The 7,500-nt window shown below is 51.2% G+C and overlaps 1 long non-coding RNA gene across 1 annotated transcript; it reads left to right on the top strand.

The window, feature by feature from the left end:
* The first annotated feature begins 55 nt into the window (after positions 1-55).
* LOC121075712 lies at positions 56-4,385 on the top strand. The gene is made up of 3 exons (XR_005823119.1): positions 56-480; positions 2,139-2,690; positions 4,349-4,385. It is a non-coding gene; the product is annotated as an uncharacterized LOC121075712 (long non-coding RNA).
* The last annotated feature ends 3,115 nt before the right edge of the window (positions 4,386-7,500 follow it).

The raw sequence follows: 7,500 nt of genomic DNA, 5'->3' as shown, positions 1-7,500 counted from the left end.
GGTCCACACTTTCATTGCAAGGTGCAAAGCAGCAGCCTTTTAGATGGCGAGGCCTTATTTGAGAGGAACACCCCTTCTTTTCAAATTCCCAAATCCTCATGCTAGGAGCCGAGGCCTGAATTTCAGGGTCCAAAGCCTTCTTTGCAGGTCCAAACCCCAATTTGGAGGCAACAAATCATCACTTTTGGATCCAGAGGAAGGTGGGCCACGCTGCCCTGTCACAGCAACAGCCTGCTGCACCGCCTGTCTGTGACCAGGCCACACGGGACACCTCGGTTTTGACAAGGCGCCCTCCACAGTGCAGTGCAGCCAGCGGAGATGCAACTGTCTTTTCATCGCCTACACCCTCCATTTTTGGACCCAGGCTCTCATTTTTAGGGCCCAAAGCATTCTTTTTAGGCCCCAGAGTCACATATTAGGGCAGAAAGCCTCTTTCTTGGGCTCCGAAGCCTTGTTTGAAAGGATAAACCCTCCTTTTCAGTGTCCAGATGCTCATTTGCTGAGACAAGGCCTGACTTTCAGGACCCAAAGGCTCATCCTGAGAGCCCAAAGCCTCTTTTTTAGCTCCCAGAGCCTTCTCTTAGGACCCAAACCCTCAGTTTGGGGTACAAAGGCTCATTCTCAGGGTTCAAAGCCCCATTTTACCATCCAGAGACCCCCATGCTAGGCTCTAAAACTTCATTTTTCATGGCCGACGTCTCATGCTCAGGCTCCAAACCCTGATTTTCAGGGCCCAGGCGCTGCTTTGGGATCCTAAGTCTCCTGCTGATTGCCTACCTACTACTTTGTAGAGCCCAGAGTCTCCTTTTTGGTGACCAAAGCCTTAATATTAGGGCCCGGAGACTCAGTTGTTGAATTCAGAGCCTTCTTATTGGAAGAGAAACCCTTACTTTCACAGTCCGAGGTCCCATTTTTAGTGCCAACAGCGTTACACGGAAGGAGAAACACTGCCTTTCAGAGCCAAAAGCCTCAGTCTAGGGGACAAGGCCTGAAATTTACAGCCCAAAGCCTCCTTTTTGGCTCCAAACACCCATCTGGAGGGATCAAAGCATCGGAAGTCACCGCAGGGCTGTCGCTTGCTATTTTCTCTGAGGAGCCTGCACACCTGTGACCAGCTGCCAGCAGGGCCTTTGGGATGCTCTGGGCACACAGAAAAGACCCTTTCTGAGGAATCAAAGCCTCATTTTTAGGGCCAAATGTCTCATTTTCACCCTAGAACCCCTTCACTTCACGACTAAGAGCATCTTTTGTGGATCCAAAACCTTTTTATCACCTTTTCTTTGCAGCTGAAAAGCATACAGCTGTGGCACCAAGGCTCCTCTTTATAGAGCACAGCCTTGTCCTTAAGCACCCAGCTTTCAGGACATTTTCAGGACAAGAGAGCCTAGACTTGGGATCCAAAGCCAACTTTTTATCACCTACACCCTCTGGTTTTGGACCCAGGCTCTCATTTTTAGGGCCCAAAGCATTCTTTTTAGGCCTCAGCGTCACATATTAGGGCAGAAAGCCTCTTCCTTGGGCTCCAAAGCCGTGATTGAAAGGATAAACCCTCCTTTTTACTGGCCTTTTCTTGCTTACACCCTCACTCTTACAGCCCAGGCTGCCATTTTTAGGGCACAATGCCCTATTTTTAGGGTTCACACTTTCATTGTAAGGTGCAAAGCGGCCTTCTCAGACGCTCAGGCCCTATTAGAGAGGAACACCCCTCATTCCAAATTCCCAAATCCTCATGCTAGGAGACAAGGCCTGAATTTTAGGGTCCAAAGCCTCCTTTTCGGGTCCAAACAGCCATTTCGAAGGAACAAAGCATCACTTCAGGATCCAGACCCTGAGCTGCAGAGTCCAAAGGCCCAGGTTTCAGCTCCAAAGCCTGACTTGGAGATACAAGACACGCCCTCTCTTCCTCCTCACTGCCCCTTGCCTCCTCCCTTCCCAATATTTTAACAGTCCAAAACCTCATTATTAGGCCCCATTCATCCTGAATAGGCTCCAAAGCCTTATTTTCAGGGTCCAGAACCTCCACTTGGTATCCACACTCTTCTGATTGCCTAAAACCTCTGTTTTAAGAGCCAGGGTGCTCCATTTAAGTGACCAAGTGCTTTTGGTCAGGGCCCTCACACCCGCTTCTGGATCCAAAGCTAGCTTTTTCTTGCTTACAGCCACACTCATATGGACCAGGCATACATTTTGGGGACACAATGCCCTATTTTTAGGGTCCACACTTTCATTGCAAGGTGCAAAGCAGCCTTTTAGATGGCGAGGCCTTATTTGAGAGGAACACCCCTTCTTTTCAAATTCCCAAATCCTCATGCTAGGAGCCGAGGCCTGAACTTCAGGGTCCAAAGCCTTCTTTGCAGGTCCAAACCCCAATTTGGAGGCAACAAATCATCACTTTTGGATCCAGAGGAAGGTGGGCCACGCTGCCCTGTCACAGCAACAGCCTGCTGCACCGCCTGTCTGTGACCAGGCCACACGGGACACCTCGGTTTTGACAAGGCGCCCTCCACAGTGCAGTGCAGCCAGCGGAGATGCAACTGTCTTTTCATCGCCTACACCCTCCATTTTTGGACCCAGGCTCTCATTTTTAGGGCCCAAAGCATTCTTTTTAGGCCCCAGAGTCACATATTAGGGCAGAAAGCCTCTTTCTTGGGCTCCGAAGCCTTGTTTGAAAGGATAAACCCTCCTTTTCAGTGTCCAGATGCTCATTTGCTGAGACAAGGCCTGACTTTCAGGACCCAAAGGCTCATCCTGAGAGCCCAAAGCCTCTTTTTTAGCTCCCAGAGCCTTCTCTTAGGACCCAAACCCTCAGTTTGGGGTACAAAGGCTCATTCTCAGGGTTCAAAGCCCCATTTTACCATCCAGAGACCCCCATGCTAGGCTCTAAAACTTCATTTTTCATGGCCGACGTCTCATGCTCAGGCTCCAAACCCTGATTTTCAGGGCCCAGGCGCTGCTTTGGGATCCTAAGTCTCCTGCTGATTGCCTACCTACTACTTTGTAGAGCCCAGAGTCTCCTTTTTGGTGACCAAAGCCTTAATATTAGGGCCCGGAGACTCAGTTGTTGAATTCAGAGCCTTCTTATTGGAAGAGAAACCCTTACTTTCACAGTCCGAGGTCCCATTTTTAGTGCCAACAGCGTTACACGGAAGGAGAAACACTGCCTTTCAGAGCCAAAAGCCTCAGTCTAGGGGACAAGGCCTGAAATTTACAGCCCAAAGCCTCCTTTTTGGCTCCAAACACCCATCTGGAGGGATCAAAGCATCGGAAGTCACCGCAGGGCTGTCGCTTGCTATTTTCTCTGAGGAGCCTGCACACCTGTGACCAGCTGCCAGCAGGGCCTTTGGGATGCTCTGGGCACACAGAAAAGACCCTTTCTGAGGAATCAAAGCCTCATTTTTAGGGCCAAATGTCTCATTTTCACCCTAGAACCCCTTCACTTCACGACTAAGAGCACCTTTTGTGGATCCAAAACCTTTTTATCACCTTTTCTTTGCAGCTGAAAAGCATACAGCTGTGGCACCAAGGCTCCTCTTTATAGAGCACAGCCTTGTCCTTAAGCACCCAGCTTTCAGGACATTTTCAGGACAAGAGAGCCTAGACTTGGGATCCAAAGCCAACTTTTTATCACCTACACCCTCTGGTTTTGGACCCAGGCTCTCATTTTTAGGGCCCAAAGCATTCTTTTTAGGCCTCAGCGTCACATATTAGGGCAGAAAGCCTCTTCCTTGGGCTCCAAAGCCGTGATTGAAAGGATAAACCCTCCTTTTTACTGGCCTTTTCTTGCTTACACCCTCACTCTTACAGCCCAGGCTGCCATTTTTAGGGCACAATGCCCTATTTTTAGGGTTCACACTTTCATTGTAAGGTGCAAAGCGGCCTTCTCAGACGCTCAGGCCCTATTAGAGAGGAACACCCCTCATTCCAAATTCCCAAATCCTCATGCTAGGAGACGAGGCCTGAAGTTTAGGGTCCAAAGCCTCCTTTTCGGGTCCAAACAGCCATTTCGAAGGAACAAAGCATCACTTCAGGATCCAGACCCTGAGCTGCAGAGTCCAAAGGCCCAGGTTTCAGCTCCAAAGCCTGACTTGGAGATACAAGACACGCCCTCTCTTCCTCCTCACTGCCCCTTGCCTCCTCCCTTCCCAATATTTTAACAGTCCAAAACCTCATTATTAGGCCCCATTCATCCTGAATAGGCTCCAAAGCCTTATTTTCAGGGTCCAGAACCTCCACTTGGTATCCACACTCTTCTGATTGCCTAAAACCTCTGTTTTAAGAGCCAGGGTGCTCCATTTAAGTGACCAAGTGCTTTTGGTCAGGGCCGTGACATGGGCTCCTGGATCCAAAGCTAGCTTTTTCTTGCTTACAGCCACACTCATATGGACCAGGCATACATTTTGGGGACACAATGCCCTATTTTTAGGGTCCACACTTTCATTGCAAGGTGCAAAGCAGCAGCCTTTTAGATGGCGAGGCCTTATTTGAGAGGAACACCCCTTCTTTTCAAATTCCCAAATCCTCATGCTAGGAGCCGAGGCCTGAATTCAGGGTCCAAAGCCTTCTTTGCAGGTCCAAACCCCAATTTGGAGGCAACAAATCATCACTTTTGGATCCAGAGGAAGGTGGGCCACGCTGCCCTGTCACAGCAACAGCCTGCTGCACCGCCTGTCTGTGACCAGGCCACACGGGACACCTCGGTTTTGACAAGGCGCCCTCCACAGTGCAGTGCAGCCAGCGGAGATGCAACTGTCTTTTCATCGCCTACACCCTCCATTTTTGGACCCAGGCTCTCATTTTTAGGGCCCAAAGCATTCTTTTTAGGCCCCAGAGTCACATATTAGGGCAGAAAGCCTCTTTCTTGGGCTCCGAAGCCTTGTTTGAAAGGATAAACCCTCCTTTTCAGTGTCCAGATGCTCATTTGCTGAGACAAGGCCTGACTTTCAGGACCCAAAGGCTCATCCTGAGAGCCCAAAGCCTCTTTTTTAGCTCCCAGAGCCTTCTCTTAGGACCCAAACCCTCAGTTTGGGGTACAAAGGCTCATTCTCAGGGTTCAAAGCCCCACTTCATGGTCCAGAGACCCCCATGCTGGGCTCTAAAACTTCATTTTTCATGGCCGACGTCTCATGCTCAGGCTCCAAACCCTGATTTTCAGGGCCCAGGCGCTGCTTTGGGATCCTAAGTCTCCTGCTGATTGCCTACCTACTACTTTGTAGAGCCCAGAGTCTCCTTTTTGGTGACCAAAGCCTTAATATTAGGGCCCGGAGACTCAGGTGTTGAATTCAGAGCCTTCTTATTGGAAGAGAAACCCTTACTTTCACAGTCCGAGGTCCCATTTTTAGTGCCAACAGCGTTACACGGAAGGAGAAACACTGCCTTTCAGAGCCAAAAGCCTCAGTCTAGGGGACAAGGCCTGAAATTTACAGCCCAAAGCCTCCTTTTTGGCTCCAAACACCCATCTGGAGGGATCAAAGCATCGGAAGTCACCGCAGGGCTGTCGCTTGCTATTTTCTCTGAGGAGCCTGCACACCTGTGACCAGCTGCCAGCAGGGCCTTTGGGATGCACTGGGCACACAGAAAAGACCCTTTCTGAGGAATCAAAGCCTCATTTTAGGGCCAAATGTCTCATTTTCACCCTAGAACCCCTTCACTTCACGACTAAGAGCACCTTTTGTGGATCCAAAACCTTTTTATCACCTTTTCTTTGCAGCTGAAAAGCATACAGCTGTGGCACCAAGGCTCCTCTTCATAGAGCACAGCCTTGTCCTTAAGCACCCAGCTTTCAGGACATTTTCAGGACAAGAGAGCCTAGACTTGGGATCCAAAGCCAACTTTTCATCACCTACACCCTCTGTTTTTGGACCCAGGCCCTCATTTTTAGGGCCCAAAGCATTCTTTTTAGGCCTCAGCGTCACATATTAGGGCAGAAAGCCTCTTCCTTGGGCTCCAAAGCCGTGATTGAAAGGATAAACCCTCCTTTTCAGTGTCCAGATGCTCATTTGCTGAGACAAGGCCTGACTTTCAGGACCCAAAGGCTCATCCTGAGAGCCCAAAGCCCCTTTTTTAGCGCCCAGAGCCTTCTCTTTGGGACCCAAACCCTCAGTTTGGGGTACAGAGGCTCATTCTCAAGGCACCCTCCACAGCGCAGTGCAGCCAGCGGAGGCGCACTGGTACTGGCCACACGCAACGGATGGAGGAGACACTGGCGGTGGGGACAGACCACAGGTCCTGGAAACACTGCTGGAGCACTGACCTCTTTCAGGCCCAGGTAAGTGAGCCTCCTACAACTGGCAGTTGCCGTGAGACTTTTACCCCAAAATACATGCAAGAGATGTAGTGTAGCTCCGCACTCCTTTATTTATGGACGTCCACATACGTGGAGAGGTGTGTGTGAGAAACAAGGTGCTTGTGGCAGAGGTGGCTGCGCAGTGCTTGGCGGGCTTGGTGGATAGGGAATTTTCCAGACACGATGGCGCTGAGTACATCGCCAAGGTGCTAGCCGTATTATCCAAGCATGGCTCCGGGCAAACCAGGTTGTGAAGTATCAGGGCTTTGGGATTAAATTTTATTTTAATTTTTTTTTTTTTTTTTCAGGGGGGTGAGGTGCGAAGCTGCAGACACTCTATAGGAAGGAATTTCCCAGCTGGGCAGAAGCCTCCCAGCTGCCAGCCATCTGCCGAGCAGGGCAGAAGAAGAATGGCAGACAGGGGTTTCCACATCACGCTGCCCAGCCATGCCAGAACCTGCCCCCAGAACACCAGCTGGGACTTGCCCGTAGCGCTGCTCAGGCCCCTGGAGCTCTGCGGGAAGTGGGAGCTGGGGCTGGAGGAGATCCTGCAGCCGCACAGCTGGAACACCATCAGCAAGGACGCCACCTTTGAAACAGCGCTGCGGGGCACAGCAGGGCCCTGGGCTCTTCTCCGTCCTTCTGCGTGCTGGTGGCACGCCCGAACCAGCTCACGAACCCCATGAACAACAGGGCTTCAGCCGTCGCCTCTCCAGCAGCGAGCCTGGACCGAGACCCCCGCATAAGGGAGACAAAGCTCGAAACATAGGAAAAGCCATACCCTTTTTCTGTGACCGGGGATCCAGCACCTAGTTTGGGGGCTGCTGCTCAGAAATTTCCCTGTGTGGCAGACCTCGCTGCAGGGCTGAACGTACCCATCCAACCAGCAGGGCTCAGGACTTGTTGATGCCCTAAGGAAAAGCCTGAGGAGACAGAGAGCTGTGTCACCAGCCCACGGGGCGCCGGACAACAGGCTGGCCAGGACAAGGAGACAAAGAACAGCCAGCCAAACAGTGCGAAAGAAGCAGAAAACCTCGAGGAAGAGGTTCTGCCTCTGTTGTGCCGCTGGGTAAGGAAGCGGATCTGAAAAGGGACAGCCTCGTTCGCAGCTGCTCGGAAGAGAGCCCCAGCTCCTGTCTGGAATTGTCTGGTGTCCCCAAGGCCGCCAGCACTGGGAAAAGCCTGTTTATCGCGGTGCCTCCCCTTTCCTGGTCTCG

This window comes from Cygnus olor, chromosome 10 (assembly GCF_009769625.2).
Source record: "Cygnus olor isolate bCygOlo1 chromosome 10, bCygOlo1.pri.v2, whole genome shotgun sequence".
NCBI lineage: Eukaryota > Metazoa > Chordata > Aves > Anseriformes > Anatidae > Cygnus > Cygnus olor.
The sequence above is the reverse complement of the archived record's forward strand: the minus strand, read 5'-3'. Positions and strand labels throughout refer to the sequence as shown.